The 17403-nt window shown below is 51.5% G+C and overlaps 1 protein-coding gene across 2 annotated transcripts in view; it reads right to left on the reverse strand.

Moving 5' to 3' along the window:
- The window catches only part of BAHD1 (bromo adjacent homology domain containing 1), a 35516-nt gene extending 30995 nt beyond the window's left edge, over positions 1-4521 (reverse strand). For both annotated transcript variants that reach the window (XM_039706546.1, XM_039706544.1), the window contains exon 1: positions 4393-4521. The gene's annotated coding sequence lies outside the window, so the exon portion shown is untranslated. The remainder of the gene's footprint in view (positions 1-4392) is intronic.
- Between the last annotated feature and the right edge of the window lie 12882 nt (positions 4522-17403).

Consider the following 17403-nt stretch of genomic DNA (forward strand, 5'->3'; position numbering starts at 1 on the left):
CCAGGGCAACCATCCTCATTTTCAGCTGCTTTTCCTCAGAAGCAGAGCAGCACTGCCATCCCCACTGAGGGACTTCCACTATGATTTAAATCAAATTATTCTTTGGAAATTATACAATTGTAATTTTGAGAGACTGGAGATTTCACAAAGAGGTTCAGGTTCAGTTCGCTCAGCTGACTGCACTTTTTACATCCTGCCAGCTCTCCATACTCTGACTTTATAGGGGTTTCACCCACATGGCCAGAAAAAAATAACATGGAACAGATCAATTAAATTCCAATGGCACAAATATTGACAGGGCCCGAATGATTTGATTTTAAACCAGATTTATATTTATTTTTCTTAGTGATACCCTTGGATTCTCTTTTTAGTAAGTTCAGTCCCTTGTTTCACTTTACTGCATGATAAAGTTTTCCAGTGTCTTGTTCTTCTAATGGAAGGAGGTTTTTTTAAATTCACATGAAATATTACTGTGACCCTATTCCACTTTATTTATAATAAAGCTCCATGCTAAAATAGCAAATCTGGGCAATAACTGGACAAAGTTATGGCACTGTCCCATACAATCTGGTTTCTTTCTGTGTTTTAAGAAATAAAACCAGTAGTATCAAATTTAAGTGTGTTTTCCCCATTTCAAGGATATTAGGTGCCAGTACAAGTGTGAAAGCATAGAGAGTAAAATTGTGATGGTCTTACAAGTAACTCATTCACTGAGAACAACAATCTGGCCACAAATTTCAATATTTTCTGCCATTAAATCCATGACTTTGGTCTCAATAAAAGAGAAGCTGCCATGCTGGACAGCTGTGATCAAGGCTGAAGGACCAAAAGCCTCCAGTCCTCATTCTGAAACACAAGGAACAATTCCTTCTGAGCATCCCGCACAAAACATCCCCTGTTCTTCCCTTTAAACACTGTCTGTATCCAAAACTGCAACGTCTTCCAGACTTCACACTTGGAGACTAGCTCAAGACAGCCCAAATCTGCAGCTGGGAATATAACCAGCTCACCTATGAGCTGCTGGAAACAGGCACATAAATCATCACTCACACCGTGAGTTCAAGCAGGAGAGCAAACCAGACGGTCAGAGCCCTCGGATGGGGAAATCCCCCGGGATTGAAGCACATCCCTCTGTCACAGCCCAGCCACGCCAGCCCCTGCCAGCTCCCAGCTTGTGTTTGATGCTATTTTCAGATTCATTACTTCTTTGGGCTACTTATTTTTGGTTGGTCTTTTTTTCCCCCTATTTCCCAGTCATCTGAACACTGCTTCATTTATTATTATCAACATGAGAGTTGTTTGGCTGGTTGGTGTGACACCAAGGCTGTCCTGCTGCTGCTTCCATGAGCTGTATCCCGGTGGTTAACTGAGATCCCAGAATCAATGAACTTGGAAAAGAACTCCGAGAGCTTATTTTTGGTTGGTCTTTTTTCCCCCCTGTATTTCCCAGTCATCTGAACACTGCTTCATTTATTATTATCAACATGAGAGTTGTTTGGCTGGTTGGTGTGACACCAAGGCTGTCCTGCTGCTGCTTCCATGAGCTGTATCCCGGTGGTTAACTGAGATCCCAGAATCAATGAACTTGGAAAAGAACTCCGAGATCATCGAGTCCAACCTGTGACCAACCACCACCTTGTCACCCAGCCCAGAGCACCGAGTGCCACATGCAGTCCTTCCTTGAACACCTGCAGGGATGGGCATTCCACCACCTCCCTGGTGTCAGCCCCTTCCAGTGCCTGACAACCCTTCACAGGAAGAAATCCCTCATGATAACTGGGAGATGGGCAAAAAAAGCCCCACACAGCTCCTTCTGAATGTGGTATTTGCACATCTGAGCACACCTTCCTGTTTTTGCAGAGCCAGATCTCATCATTCATTCATTTGCTTGTGATCTGAACATGATGCCAAGCAGCGAGCATGCCTTTGCCTACCGCTCCTAATTATTTTTCAATTGTTTACTTTGGACAGATTTGCTGCTAAGGGCTTATTTTTAGTGCTGCAGCAGCATTAGAAAAGCTTTTGCTGAAGGGTGGATTTCCCCCCAAATCACGGCCAGGCACTCCCTAAATCTGATCTCCACAGACTGGACCAGCACACGTGTCCCACAGGGCCCCCGGGTCACACCACAGCGATTAACACCACCACAGCAAACAAAATTAACCTGCATCACCTAAAACACAACAAGTTCCACCTTAACAGCAGGAAGAACTTTCCACTGAGTGTGGCAGAGCACAGGAACAGGCTGCCTTCCTCTCTGGAGACATCCCAAACCCACCTGGACATATTTCTGTGTCACCTGCTCTAGGTGGGGATGGTCTCCAGGGGCCCTTCCAACCCTAGCTGTCCCATGATACTGGCTAAAAAGCCAAATAAACACTAAGGCTTCCAGAGTGGAAACAGAAAGGTGATACAGACAAACTGGCAAGAAGGACAGAGTACCGACACTTAACTGAATGATTCAGCTGGATGAGAACACGTCAGTGGCCTCCAAAATAACATTTCTGCCTCAAGACACAAGGGTGTGACTGTTTTCCCCCCAAACCCCACACTTCTAAGTTGCATCTTACTGTTTTGTGCAACTGTCACCATCAACCCCCAGCAAACAAAGCATCCAGAAAGGATCCACTCGCACAAAGTTCAGGGAATTATTCTTCCCTGCAGGCTTGGCGTTTTCCAGCTGATTTTACACCTATCAGTAGCACTACAGTTCTCTGCTCTGCTCCAGCTGGAAAGCAGTTGGAAATGCTACACTGCATTCATGAGGAAAACAAACAGAAATCAATGTTTAAATCCAAAACATCCTGCTAAATCACACTAATGCACGATTTCCTATCACCAGCAAACATTTAGACAGTTCCAGCTGAAGCTCGGAACGATTCAGGTAGCCAGGACATGACAAACGTGAAGGATGGCCCGGGATGAATATGTGAGCAGGATATTTCTGTTAAAGCGATCAGCAGCGTGCTGGTATTTAAATCACATTAAGATTTCAAAAGCATCGGTCTATCACACAGCTCGTGTCACTCTTTCTCACAACCACGAGAGCCAGAAGCCTTAAAATAAAGCACCGAGCCCCCCAGAACACCACGGAGCCCCTCAGCGTGGAGCAAGCACTCGCTAATTGTGGCAAACTGATGGACAGATCAATTAACCAGGCAAGCAAAAGCCCGGCAAAGCCTCTCGCTTTGAGGTTCGCCTGCTCCTGACAATGATGACTTCAGATGGAGAGCGAGCACGAGGGGCAGCTGGATTCTTTAAAACAAAACACAACCAGAACCTCTTTCAGATAAGCATTTTGTGGAAGGAGAGAGGGGAGGGGGAGAGGCAAACCGAATAGATCCCAAATGCTCGTATTTTTTAAGTTTTCATGGCTGCTCTTGTGAAAGAGAGGGGGTTCCTGTGTCTCCCTGTGCCGGGGCAGGGAAAGGGACATCGGGGTGCGGGTATCCCCGTGTTGGGGCTGGCTGTCGAGCAGGAGCCCGGGGAGCACTTGCTAGTCTTCCCGAGATCTGCCCAGTCACATGTGCTGGCTCCTGCGCCTTATAGAAGCAGCTGGAAAAGAGGGAGCCAGCGGAGCTGCCTCCATTAGGAGCCACCGCTACACAAAAGGAGAAGAGGAAACAAGCCGACGGCCACCGGAGCAGCCGGCAGGAAAGGAGAGATGCCCAGAGCCACGAGGAGCGCACGGCAAGTGGGAAAAATCGCGATGGAAATGAAAACTGCTCTGCTGTCCCCCAAAGAGGCTCGATGGTACCTGCTTGACAGGGACGCGGGGCTCGCAGCCCGCCCGGCATCACATCCTGCAAAGCATCGGGAACTCGCCGGACTGAACCGCTCAGCGCTCAGGGGAGGGGCCCATCGCCCCGTTCGGGCGTGGGGCGCCCCGAAACACCAACCCCCGCCAGCCCGTCCTGTGCCAACTCCCGGCCGGGCAGCGCCGGCTCAGCTCCGACATCCGGAGGGGCCGAGGACAGCGACGGCTTTCCCTGGGAATCGCCCCCGACCCGGCGATGCCGAGCCGAGCAGCCCCCGGGGCAGGGAGCCCCCCGGGGCCGCGAGCCCCGCAACTCCCCCGGGCCCCCCCGGCCCGGCCCCGCCGCCTTTGTGCTGCCCGAGCGGCAGGGGCGGGGGAGCCCGGGGGGGTTCGGCGGGGCCGATCCGGCCTCGCACCGGTGGGACCGCGCGGAGTAACGGCGGCTCGGCCCGGCCCACCCGCCACCGAGCCCGCCGTGCCCTCCCGGCGCTTCCCCGCCGCCGCGGGAAGTTCCCGGTGGCCCCGCGTACCCCCCGCCCCCCAAACCCCGGGGCGGCGGCACCTGCTCCCGGCCCGGCGGAGTTCCCGGGGGCGGAGGGACGAGCCGGCGCCGCGGGGACCGCGTGTGGACTCACCGGGAGGCTGCCGCAGGCCCCGGGGGGGAGAAATCCAGCGGCGGGAGCGCCGCGAGTCCCGAGCTCCGCGCTGCTGCTGCGTCAGCGCCGCCGCCTCCTCGGCTGCGGGATGGGGACGAGGCGCCACCAGCCCCCCTCGGCGCCCCCCCACTCCCCTCACGGAGCCCCCCGCTCTGCCGCCCCTCGCCCGTGGCGCGGGGTAACCGGGAAAACCGGGATCACCGCCCCGCCGGAGCTCTGGGGTAGCCCCCGATGGCCGCGATTCCCTCACAGGACGGGGGCGTGAGGCGGCCTCGCGCGCTAGTCAGGCCACCCCCCGTGGGTCCCTCAGAGGCGCCCGAGGCGCCCTCACAGCTCTGGGGTGTGCCCGGCGCATCCCGGCGGCGGTCACACTCAAACCGAGTCCTGCATCCTAACTCTGGGAAAGTTGTATGTCCCAGGGGTCCGGCGGGAGCTCCGCTGAGAGCTGCTGGAGAGCAGAGGCAAAAGGCAGAGCGGGTTTGAACGCCCATCATTCCCACCCCGAGATGGGCACTGGAAAGGCCACGGACACCCCTGTGTGGCAGCTGGCCCTGAGCAGCCTTGCGAGCCAGCACCAGGGGAATATCCCGTTGCATTTTAGGGGGGAAAAGGCCAACAGGGAGTTCTCAGGTGTCCCAGAGCTTCCCCACAGAACCTGTCCTCGCTGGGACACTCAGGTGTCCATGGCTTCTATGGTCTTACCAACAGGTGAAACATGGCAGCAATGAGAACATCTGGAAAACTCCATGTTTTCCTGGAAAAAATGAGTTCAAAGCCCTAAAGCAGACCCAACAAGCCACGGAAGTTATTTGATCAGTATCTTTAGCAGTACCACAGTCCCCATCACTGAAGCCTCTCCATCAGTTGCAGAATGGGATTTTTCCATAGAATCATGGAATCTCCTGATTCATGGATGCACAGGAATCGAGCCCCACTCCTAGCCCTGCACAGGATAGCCCCAAAATCCCACCATGTGCCTGAGATCATTGTCCAAACGCTTCTTGAGCTCTCTCAGGCTTGGAGCTGTGACTGCTTCCCTGAGGAGCCTGTTCCAGTGCCAAATTTGTCCTATTTCTTTTAAATTTGGGAAACAGCTGGGAAGGAACTGGCACATGGAACAAGAAACCCATGGGGCTCCAGGAGACAAATACACACACAATGAGGGTGAGACCCTGATGATCTGCTTGAAATTCAGCTAAACTGCAGGAGACCTAAGAGCCTGAAATACTTCCTGCCTTGTTCTGGTGGTCCACAGGGATCTTGCAAACAACAGCAGGATCAAGCACTGGAATGATTATTGCAGGATCCAGATGTTACACAGGAGAAGCTTGAGAGGAAATTCAGCTATTTGGAGACACTGATCCCTGAAACAAATCCCAGTTGTTGGTGATGGAGCAGGGAAAAATAAAAAACCTTAAAAGCTACACCTCTGGAAGCCCTCAAGGTGCAGTAGGGCAACTCTCCTTAAAAACTCTCTAATATTGTTTAGGAGTTGGTCTTGGATGATCCCTGTGCATCCTTTCTACTTCAGGATATTCTGTAATTACCCCATTTTGCTGCTGCCCTTTGGAAATGCAGCCTTTGCATGAGACTTTTTCAGGCTCTATTTAATGCAGCTGGACATCACCAAGAGCCACTCCACAAGGACAAAGGTTCTGTCTCCTCAGACTGGAGCTGCTCCCCACCTGAAAAGCAAAGGCAGCTCATGGTGCTGCCAAATTGTTCCCTAAAAATGATATTTTACTGGAGTTTTTCCCTCTGCTGTGAGCCACAGGGACAGGAGGGAAATCACAGCACTCTGAGATCAGAGTTCAATTTTGGTTTCACACGGAGCACACTTAACTCCAGCTGTTAGATATGTTCAAGTGACTTACAAAATCTACCATCTCAGACTCCCATAGCTAAACAGAGTCATATTTGAGTAAAAAAAGTGAAGAATCTGGGAATTCCAAAGTGTTGAAATCCCCCTGCAACTCAAGCAGCAAACCCACACTGTCACAGTGTTCCAGAGGGAAACACTTGGGCAAAATTCATGCTGAAGTTTGGTGACAAATATCATTTAACAGCTGCTTTTTGGGGAAAGTGGAGGTGAGGCCACCTTCCCTCTTCCAGGTGTCTGGAATAGGAGAACATCTGGACATTGGACAGGTTGAGGATGAGGAGCTGTGTGCTCCAGAGCTGCACAAGAGTGTGAAGCACAACGGAGCCATCTGCAGAGCTCCCTCTCTTTTGAGATACTAATTCATTCTCAAGTGGGGCTTTTCCTCGTCCCTTTCTCAGAGGGATGAGGGGGGAAAATGGGAAGCTAATTGCTGATTCCAGAACAATATGTCTGTGTGTCTGCCAGGCTCCAGCCTCTGTCAGGCGGTGACACAGCCGAGACGCAGCATTTGAGCTTTTTCTCCCCTTATTAACTGGGAAGAACAAGCCACCAAAGCCCTGACACGAGGTCTTCCTACCCCAAATACCCCAAATTCTGGCCTGTTTTTTGGGAAAGGGATAACATCCAGGGATACAGACTTCCTGAACAGCAGTACAACAAGAATATTTGTCCCCAACTCACAATTTGGGCTGTGGCAGCGCCTTGCTGAGGTAGTACCTGTTGGTAAAAGGGGTTGTAAAACCCCATGGCTGTGGGAGAGCTGGGCCAGGAACCAGCAGGGATTAAGAGATTGTCCCTCCTTTGGGACAATTGCACCCCTAACCTCCGGGTACTGGGGTGGGACAGGAACACACAGCTGAGCCTGTGCTAAAGGGAAAGAAGGAAAAAGAGGATTTCACCATTCACACAGAGAAAACAGGGAAAAGGATCTTTTACTCCTGAAACTTAAAATCTTTCTGAGATTCTCCACAGGAGAATGGAAAAGAGCCCCAGCACCTCACTGTGGGACAGGCTGGGAGAAGGGTGTTTGCACTGCACACTCAGAGCTCTCTGACTTTCAGGAACAGCTATGGTGAGTTCTAAAAAGTCACAGAAAATCCAAGAGGAAAAATCCCCCAGCAGGGCTGCAAGGACACAGAAAGAGGACATGGAGTTCTGGTGTTCATGATGGCAGGAGGCTGGCAGCACCTCTTTTTAATCCAAGTGGGGAGGCAGTGCATCCCTGGGAACACCTGAGCTTCCTGCACAGCCACAAACTGATGGAGAGCTTCCATTCCCCTGGCAGCTTGCAAATAGGCATAGAAGCTTAAGCAACAACCTTAATCTGAGCAAGCTCACACACTAAGAGCAGCAGTGTGGAGGATCCTGCACCAACTGGTTCCTTGGCTGGGCCTCAGGGAAGGACTTGGCTGCAGGGAAGAGCCTGGCACATCTGCAAGGGAGAGGATGGCCAGCCCCACCTTCCCAAACAGCCTGGTGGCCACAGATGGGGATAAATCCATCCTTGGGTCTTTATGTGGCCCCTGTCTGGCTGCAGTGACAGGGCTGGGTTAAAAAGTCTTTAATTCAGCACATCTCAGCTGTATCCCATAGGGATCCTGCCCTTTCCAGACCAAGAAACATCCCCAGATCCAGCTGTGCGATCCCATCCCTCCTGATGTCCCCACAGAAAAGGTGCTGGTGCTGCAAAGAGATGGGTTTTGGTGGTCCCCTCCTTTCCTTCCCCCTTCCAGGGTTAACCCAGTAACTGCAAAAGGCCAAATGAATCCCCGGTGGAGCTCCATGGACTGAGTTGGAATTCTATTACACCAAAAAAGCAAATTGGCTGTGAGTGTTCAGGTCTGCAGCAAACCAGCTGTGGTTACAGAGGCAGCTTCCTCTGAGAGTTCTGTTTAAACATCAGCATTTGCTCATTTTTAGCTGGGTGAAATATTCCCCTTTTTCCACCGGAAGAAGCCAGAAGGGATTCAGGCTGGAGGAGAGGGCTCTGCCAACACAGAGCTGTCACACAGGATCTCATTACCTACCTGGAAAAATCCAAATTACTGTATGGGTGTCTCAGGGAATCATCTGCAGCTTTTTGGTGCCGTTGCTGCTACAAAGGTTTAATTTATAATTTATTTTAATTTATTTTAGTTTTCAAAATTTCATGCTGTTTGTATCCGATATTGTCTATGAAGCAGCAGTGGCAAGGAAGTTCAGCAAATGAAAGGGGATTGCTGTGTTCTATTTCTTATTTCACCTCTCATCTTAACACTTTAAAGTGCTTTAGTAAGGAATATATAATAGATATAATATATATATAATTTATTGATGGAGGGCAAAAACAGAGGGACAATGAGAATAGCTCGGTGGGGACCAGCACAGTCAGGAAATGAGACTGGATTGAATTAAAGCAGAAAATCACAGGACTAAGAGTTGAGAACATCCCTGAGTGTTCCAGTGGATAGAGGTGAATGTGTGTACTTCAGTACATTGCAAAATCAGGATTAAAAGCAAAGACTCTGCTTTATGAGCTGGGCCATGGCAGGGAGTGACAAACTCGCATGCACAGGAAGAATAAATGTCCTGCCTTGAGTTCCCAAGGTAGCCATTCTTTTATGAAGTGTGATCCACAAAAGCAGGGAGGCTGAGGGGATCGCAATGCAAAACACATGTCCCAGAAAGTCAGGATGGGAAAGCAAGTAGCAATTATGGGACCATCTGTGCTGTGGGATGGGCTGTGGCAGAACCAGCACCGGTCCTTCACCCCTCTGCGGGTTGTTGGGCTGGGGCAAACACTTCAGCTGCGGTCTGCTTGGAAAAATCAGTGGGGACAAACCCATGGCTGCTTATACAACTCCTTGCACAGCATTAATACAGGAAAAACCTAATAAGAAATCCCAAAGGCACCGCTCAGCCAATCTGCATTTCCAGAGAAACAGCTGGATCAGCAGGAAATCTTCATCTCTCTTTTGTGTCCCTCAGGTGGGTGGGAGCTCGTGCCAGCACACGGACATGCGGACAGGGACATTCCTCAGTGGGGGGAGATGTGTCTGCTCCTTCACACTCCTGCCAGCACAGGGACACAGGGGCATTCCTAATTTCCTATGTGAAAAGGAAACATCACTCCTGGATGCTTTACTGTTTCCTCGTCCCCAGGCTCCCAAAGATGTCCAGCAGCCTGAGGCCCACCCAGAGTCCCATTCAGAGATGTTTTCAGCCCTTAGCATTGTTTTTCATTCCTTACTTTTGGCAGCTGGAGGCGAGATAGCACAAGGAGGACCTGATATCTCCGTGGGCTTTTTGTGGGACATCAGGAAAAGCTCCAAAACCTTCATTAAGACAATAAGAACATCTCAGTGTTTGGGGGAAATGCACACAACACACACATGTATCTGTTAATCCTCTGCCTCATCCCAGGGGTTGGGGTTGAATTTGGGCTCAGCACTCACAGTGTGAAGCTTTTTGCATCTCCATTCCTTGTTGGCCATACATCAGGCACTCACTGGGAAGGTTTGGAGCTCCCCTGTGCAAATCTCCCTCTTAGGGACATGTTTTAGTGGTGGCCTTGCAAGTGCCGGGGGAACGGTTGGACTCGATGGTCTTAAAGGTCTTTTCCGAACTAAACGATTCCATGATTCTATGATAATCCTATTAGCATTAACATGGGCTGTGTGGCTAAATCCCCACATTCTGCACAGAAATTGAATCCCTGAGGGGTTGGCTTAAAATAACAAATACTCAGAAAGAGAGAGACGGGAGCAAAGGAGGGTTTGCCCGGTGATGGGGTCTCCTATGGGAAGTAAGGCACTGCTCAGGGATTTGGAGCTGCTGTGGAGAGTCATCTGGACTGGGGAGGGACCTGGAGGATGTGCAATTGGCTGGGGGAAATGCTGTGCCCTGGGTGGGCAGCACCTCCTTAATATCTTTTCCTACACCTTTCCTCACTCTTGTTTGATAGCAGTGACTGAGAAAAAGGAAAGGAAAAAAGGAAGGGTCAGTGCACCATTTCCTCCAGACTTTGAAACACAGGATGGGTTTTGAGGGAGAGGTGTGTCAGGGGACAGATCATCAAGCGAGTGCTGGTGCTGTGAGGAGAGCAGAGAAAAATCCTAGTGCAGAGACACCATAGCAGGAGAGGAACAGCCGTGCTCAAAAAGCTGGAAAACAGGCAGAGCTACCACCGCCATTGATGTTGAGGTCCTGTCCATGTGTCCAATGGCAGGATCTTCCCATGGGATGGACTGAGGGGTGACAAGGGTGCTGGACAATGGGGGAGCTGCTGCAGAGGAGGATGTGGGCCCCATGGCTGCATGTGGCCACAGCTCTGGGCTCAGCTACAGGCTTATCCTAAAGTCCTGGCTGCTGCAGCCCTTGCAAAAATAGTCATTAACCCAAATATCCTCATTAGTTCTTCACATGATGACTTGTAGTCCATCAAAGTATTCCTGCAGTGTGAAGATTTCTGCTCTTTTGAGATACAAAGGAGCAGGGAGTAAAGGGAACTTTAATTCAGGAGACCCTGGATGATAGTGATCATTCTTGGCCTCACATTTAATGACCAGTTTATTCCTCAGAAGTGTTCATGAAGTGAATGGTGGCACAGCCTTGCTCCTGTCCCAGCTCAGAAACCCCCAGCGGATTCACACTCGGCCTGGAAACCGACCAAACTTAAACAAAGTGGGTTGTTCATACTGTTTGGACAGAGCCTTGGATCAAAACCCATTTATTCTGCTATTACTATTCATTATTCCCTCCAGTGGTACCCTGGATGTTTGAGCTGGGATCTGCTTAATCCTGTAAAGCCCAGCTTCTCCTCGTGCCAGAATGGGGAACAGAGTCATAATTCTCCATTCGCAGCCTCCCAGGCTGTTGCCATGGGAATGATGCAATGTTCCCAATTCCTGGGGCTGCTCTCCTGCCAGTTCAGGTAGGAGAAGCCACTTTCCCGAGGGAAGAGTGCCCTGGATTGAGAGCTGTGCTTTGACAATTAGCCAGAGAAGTTACGGATCACTCCATCAAAGTGACAGCTCTGCACTCACAGGGACCTGGTTGCTGAATTGGAAATGAAGCCCTGGGCTAGCCTGGCTCACTGGGGGTACATGAAAGTGCTGGGTCTGTACCTTGGGGTCCTCAGGTACTAACAGTCCCACTGTGTTTGTCCTGTTTAGAGCCTTCCCCAGTATTGGCCATCCATTTCCAGGTCCCATCCCGCTGTGCCCAGCTCCTTACCCACAGTGACACCCCAAAAGAGGCTCCTCCCCAAGAACCCACACCCAGGGCTCCTCCCCATCCATTTCCAGGCCCCATCCCGCTGTGCCCACAGTGCTCCTTACCCACAGTGACACCCCAAAACAGGCTCCTCCCCAAGAACCCACACCCAGGGCTCCTCGCAGTCTCGAGTCTGTGCCTGGGCTAAGGCAGGATCTAGTGGAGGCTTTTGAAGTACAAAAATCCCCAGGGGGTGCTGAGGATGCATTTGGGTGTGAGGGGCTGGTATGGTAAGAACGTCCCAAACTTCACCTGAGAGCAGAAACCCTGATAAATCCTCTTTATTCCATCACTGTGATCAGACATTGCCCCAGCCCTGCCTTATCCCCAAAACCAGCAGGAACTGGGGCACTGGTCTGCTCAGAATGCTGGTATAGGTTCCAGCCAGGCCCCAGTCCATAAAAGCACCTTTCCAAGTTTATGGAAGGAAAAGTTGCTAAAAAATATTAGTGTAAAGTTCAGTTTGCCCTGTAAGAATCCAGATCTGTATGAAGTTTCAAAGCTAAAACGGGGAACAGGGCAGGTCCTGATGGGAGCCTAGTCCAAACCTGAGGAGATAAAACTGGATAAAAGTCACCCTTTCCCCCCCATATGTTTTCCTTCCATAAACCCAATAAAACTGAACCCCTAACCCTTGGAACTGACTCCTCCTTTCCTCCTATCCTTGAGACTTCAAAGCATAACCTGAAAATTTCATCAGTGTGTGTTTAGTCCTATGCCTTGCCCTAAATTTGGGTCTGAGTGGATCATCTCTGTACCAAACGTCCTTGTGCTGTTTTCTGTCACATTAGAACCTGTGCAGCCCTGGACTGCCCAGACTGGTGCCTCCTCACCCAGCACTGAGAGTTGGTGGTGTCCAGGCAAGTCCTTCCTGCTGCACAGGGGCTGGATTTGAAGAGCTCACTGGTTGCTCTCTTTAAAACAACAGCCTTGATCCAGGGAGATTGAGCACAGGGGACCCAACAGGAGGCTGGTGTGGAGGGAAGCCCCTCAGAGCCCTGCCAAGGCTGGAGCTTAGCCGTGCCTTTGGGAGAGAATTTTCCAGCACCGTGGGTCTGTGTCCAGCCCAAGCAGCCTTGTTTCCTTCCCAAAATGTCACCTGAGGTTTAAAGCCTTCCTAAAGTCAGGATATGTCTCATTTCAGCTTCTTCATCCACACATCCAGTTTCCTCAGCAAAGAGGGGAATTCAAGGGTTTGATGTGATCTCTGTGTGATAAATGCATGCTGGCTCTTTTATCACCTGGTTATCTGCCAGGTGCTTCAATAGATCTAAAACCTCCTGTACTCCAGAAGCTTCCCAGGCATCAAAGTACAGCTGAGCACTAAATAATCCCCTTGGCCTTCCTCTTAACACTTGGGAAGAGGAGTAGGAGTTGATCTCCTCTGTGGGAGAGGATGTCTGATGGCTCAGAAATTGCTGGATCCTGAAGCTGCTCAGCATCATCAGGGCTATATCCAGAGGCACAGAGGTCTCTCAATTCCCTCTAACCTCCCCAGCCAGCCCCCTGCCCTCCCTCCTGGTCCCTTATCCCTCCAACCCAGCTCTGTGCAGCGATGAAAACTGGGTTAATAGATGAAAGAGGAATTGCTAAAGCAAATATTTTCTTTCCAAAGCTCTCTTCATTAGCTATAAACACAGGGAACCACTGCGGATAACCAGTGTGTTTTGGAGGGCTGTGGCTCTGTGGTGAAAGCAGGGATTGGGGACACATGGATTTCTGATTTTTTCTTAAAACCAGCATTGCTCCAGCACCTCATCCCTACTTTGTGGCCTGTCCCTAGGGCTGGAGAAGGAACTGTGGCACAGTTCCAGCATGATTCTTTCTTCCCACAAGCACAGCCGAGGTGGAGAACATAATTAAATCTTGATAATCCAAATTTGGTGGGCAAAGATGTCTTCAGAACCCTTTCAGGGGACACATCAGCCTACAAAAACAACCCCCTGGCCAGAAAAAAATTCTGTCAGCAGCAGTGGAGCAACAAAACCCAAGGAGCAATGAGCACAAGATGCTTCCCTTACTTTAACATCCACCTAAGAGCAGTGGTGATGTAAAAATCCCCCCAAGCTTTGAGGAAAGGGAATAAAAATGTGATTTGAACACCTGAGGGGCATTAAATCCCCAGGAGTTCTCCTGGTGTCTCTTGTCCTGAGCTGGAGCCGGCTCACGAACCCAGCTTTGCCGTGATTATAATCCTTAATTTCTGATTTTGCCACCTGCACTATGTTTCATGAAATTTTAAAGCTAATGCTCTGCCAAACTCAAATGGCAGTGGAGCAGATGTTTAAGTGCAGCCGAGGATGAATAAATTATGGGGCTTGTGGCTGTATGGTGAAGGAGGGAGAGGGTGGATGGCTCCAAATAGGGAGATAATTGATTTAAATGACATTGTCTGTTGGAGTCACCTGGGATCAGCTCCTTGGGCACAGGCAGAAGAGATGCAGCAATTAAAGACACTGGTCTGAGCAGCAGTGACTTGCCTCTGTGCAGCCTGTGCTCAGCCTTTCCTTTATGGCTGTTCTGTGCCTTTTCTACCTCTTTATCCCACCTCAATATCAGGCAGGGAGAGGAAAATGAAGCTGATTTTGGTCTTGGTCCACCTGCAGTTGAAATGAGCCTGTTTGGGTTATGGTGGGGCTCTGGGAGAGAAGGAAATATGTTGAGCCTTTAAAATGCATCTTAATTCCACAGAGAAAGGTGTAATAATCATTGATGGCTGGACATGAAATCCAGACCAAACTGTATTTTTTAAATCACAAATGGATCAAAAGTGATGGTGACTCAGGAGCCCACAGGATTTTTGCTCTTCTCTGCTACAGACAACCCTGGACACCTTGGGCAAGTTACTTAACCCCTTATCATAGCCCAGTCCTTCTGGTGGGGAAGGTGCTCACCTGGCAGGGATAAATAAATTCCCCTGGCAAATCTATAGCTGCCATGGAAGTAAGTATTCCCTGGAATCCCGAGATCTTGTTAATCCATGAGCCCTTTCATCCCAGGGATGCTGTAGTTGGTTCTGCTCTGTGCCCTTCCAAGGACCTAAGTTTTGGGGGCTCAGTGCCACCCACGCCCTCACAAACCACAGCTCACATGTGAGACCTGCTTGTACTTGCAGCATTTTTTGCATTTTACCAAAACGAGATTTTTTCCAACTCAGACCAGCCCTGCTGGAACGTGTTGGCTTTTCAATCATCTGCCTGTCTGTGGCTCCTGGTGGCTTCCTGGCATGAGCTCCATGCCAGAGCACGGCCTCTCTCCAGGTGCACCCTGGCTTGGGAGCAAAGGCAAATCCAGCAAAAAGCAAGAAGTGAAGGATTCCTGCCTCTGAGGATGTTCACCTCCAGCCAGACCCGGGACTGGTGGCAGAGGAAGGGGGATCCAATATGCTGCCAGCAGCAGTTTTGGGGCACGCAGGGGTGCTGAGGTTCTGACCTGTGTGGAAAGGACACCAGGCAAAAAGGGCTCGATCCTGCCTATGGCTCCCAGGAGATGCTGCCATGGAGAAAATAGAGATGAAGGAGGTTTTCCAAGAACAAAAGCAGCCTGTGGAAGCTGCAGGAAGACTTCCAGTTTTCCAAGACAAGCTGAGTAGGTACACAGGGGGGTGGGTGCTCCTGCATGCTGCGATGCAGAAACCAGCACCAAGTCCAGGCTGACAGTGGCTGCTCCCATGGACACAGTGATCCCTGCAAAAGGAGTGATGTCCCATCTCCACAGGCATGTGAGAGCCACGGCTGTCCCCAGAGCAGGAGATGGTCCCCATAAAGATCCGGGAAAGACCTTACCAGCCTGCAGTTCCACACACCATCACGGTCCCAGGAGGGAGCTCTGCAGAGCCGTGTTGGGAACGCTGGCTCTTGGGAACACCAGCCCCGGGTGAGCGTGTTCAGCGCTGACGCGACGCCAGCTCCTTTGGGAAGTGGGACCTAGGGGAGCTGCATGGAGGCTCCCCATGCTGGAAGCTTCAGCTATGCCCAAGCAAAAAAAAATTCATCCCTGGGGATTTCCTGAGTATGTCTGCTTGGCAGGGATGGGGCCGTGCCATCCCCTCTCTGCAGCTCCTTGTCCTCATGCCAGCAGGAGTACCCAGGTGCTAAATCACAGTAGGGACCCTGCTGGGCTGCAAAAAGAACCATTTGCTTTTCTCCTTTGCACTGACCAGGCAGCTACCACTCTTTCTGTTCCTTCAGACCAACACTGGGCTTGCTGTCCCTCCGGAGAAGCTCCAAGCTCTGCAACAAGGCACAGAGAGGACACAGGCTGTTTCCTAATGCCCCTGGCACAGGCTGGCTCACGGGAGGAACATCGATCCAATACAGCCCCCTTCACCCTGCAGACACCCAGGGCACGTGGATTATTTTCATCTTGCCAACAGCTGCAGGAAAATACACTCACTCCTGCCCTCTCTTCTAGGAGGCAGCTGCAGCAGAGGGCTGGAAAATCCTCCTCTGGCCAGTCCCAGCTCTGCCAGCAGACAGCCCCACACAGGAGGGGGCTGTGCTTGTGCTGAGCCCCTCAGCCCACCGAGACACCCTTCAGAACCTCCCTGTTCTCTCTCTGCCCTGCCCCATGTGGGCAGTGCTGGGGACAGAAGTGATGCTCCATGGATGAGCTGAGCAGGGTGATTCAGCGCTCACTGTGGAGCGCAGAGAGGTCAAGGTGCCTCAGCACCTCTGGGTGACAGTGCTGAATGATCCAAGTGCCACTCTGACCCTCATGCTGCAGGGCACATCTATCTGACTGTCATTGTCCCTACCAGACCAGGGACTGTGAGCAGAAACAGCAGGATCAGAAAATCCCAGAATTATTTAGATTGGAAAAGATGTCAGAGATCATCCAGTTCAACCGCTGACCAATCTCCACCTTGTCAACCAGACCAGAGCACTGAGTCCAGGTCCAGTTGTTCCTTGAACACCTACAGGGCGGCTCCACCACTTCCATGGGGGGGGCCCATTACAATGCTGGACAACCCTTTCCATGGAGAAATTCTTCCTGAAAAGTACCTTTCCTCCTGCCTGGGGAACAGCAGTGGCCAAGGGCAGGGTTTGGTGGGGACATCCGTCTCCTGCCCATTGTGGCAGATTAGCGCTGGAGCCAGCAGGGCGGTTTGGGGAGAGCTCGTGCTCTCAACCTCCTCGTCCTCTTCAGAGGTTCATGATCATCCCCCTTCTCCTGGAATCCTTTGGAATGACAGATCCTCAGGCAGACCCACACGCCCGGGTCTGCCCGGAGCTCCACGTGCCAAGGGGGAGCCGGCTGCCGTGCCCCCGCGGCCGGCTCCCTCCTCCCGCTGCCACTGGGCCGCCTGCCATTTCCCTTTGGCGAGCACGCTGCTCCAGCCTTTTTTCCCCCATTCAGGCTGACAACTGGGCCTCAGCATCAGCTGCTTGTTGCTCAGCATCAGCCTTTCAGCAAACAGCAGGTGCAAGCGGGGCGACCCCGGGCTGCGCTACAGTAATCCCGCAGCCCCCCCGGGCCTCCCTCGCACAATATTGTGCCCTCGGCTCAAGAATGTTTTTGTCTCCCCTCCACAGTTGTGAATTCTTGTATAGATTGAAAAGAAATCTCTTTCTAATCTTCCTGCGGTGCCGTGGCTGGGAGGAGCGGGTGCCTCGCTGCGAAGGGAGCGTGGCCGGCACAGCTGTGCGGGAGGAGCGGGCAGCTGCCGGCCAGGGCGCAGGGACAGAGCGGGGATCGCGTCCTCTCCGCCTGCATCCGTGACAGCGGATACGTGTGGCTCCGCGGGCTCTCACTCCAGCCTGGCAAAGAAACCGACTCATCACGCACATGAGCAGCACGGAGGTGACACAGCAGCAGGTCCCGGCTCCGGCAGCGGCGGTGAACCGCAGCGAGTG

The sequence above is a fragment of the Passer montanus genome, unplaced genomic scaffold (assembly GCF_014805655.1).
Source record: "Passer montanus isolate IOZ18808 unplaced genomic scaffold, ASM1480565v1 scaffold194, whole genome shotgun sequence".
Classification (NCBI taxonomy): Eukaryota; Metazoa; Chordata; class Aves; order Passeriformes; family Passeridae; genus Passer; species Passer montanus.